This window comes from Penaeus monodon, chromosome 25 (assembly GCF_015228065.2).
Source record: "Penaeus monodon isolate SGIC_2016 chromosome 25, NSTDA_Pmon_1, whole genome shotgun sequence".
Lineage (NCBI taxonomy): Eukaryota > Metazoa > Arthropoda > Malacostraca > Decapoda > Penaeidae > Penaeus > Penaeus monodon.
This window is the reverse complement of record NC_051410.1, coordinates 7,090,593-7,090,812: the sequence shown is the minus strand read 5'-3', so window position 1 is coordinate 7,090,812 and position 220 is coordinate 7,090,593. Positions and strand designations below refer to the sequence as shown.

At 44.5% G+C, this 220-nt stretch overlaps 1 protein-coding gene across 1 annotated transcript in view; it reads right to left on the bottom strand.

Annotated features, from left to right (window-relative positions):
- Positions 1 to 220, bottom strand: part of LOC119589515 (synaptotagmin-1-like) — a 71,270-nt gene that overhangs the window by 18,344 nt on the left and 52,706 nt on the right. The window lies entirely within an intron of this gene.

Genomic DNA, 220 nt, shown 5'->3' with positions numbered 1-220 from the left:
AATATATGACCAACAGAGAAATGGTGTACACGAAACCACAAATAACTTGGGAAGCAAAAACGGAAAGATCAAAGCAAACTGAAGAGATGAGGAGGGAGATAGGATGCTGGAAGCTGCCGGGAGATGGCGAGATGATGAGATAAAGCTTCAAATGATTATCCTACGAAGGGAAAAGGAACTTCACTCTCCCTTGTGGTTTTCCTGAGGGAGGGAGGAAGAG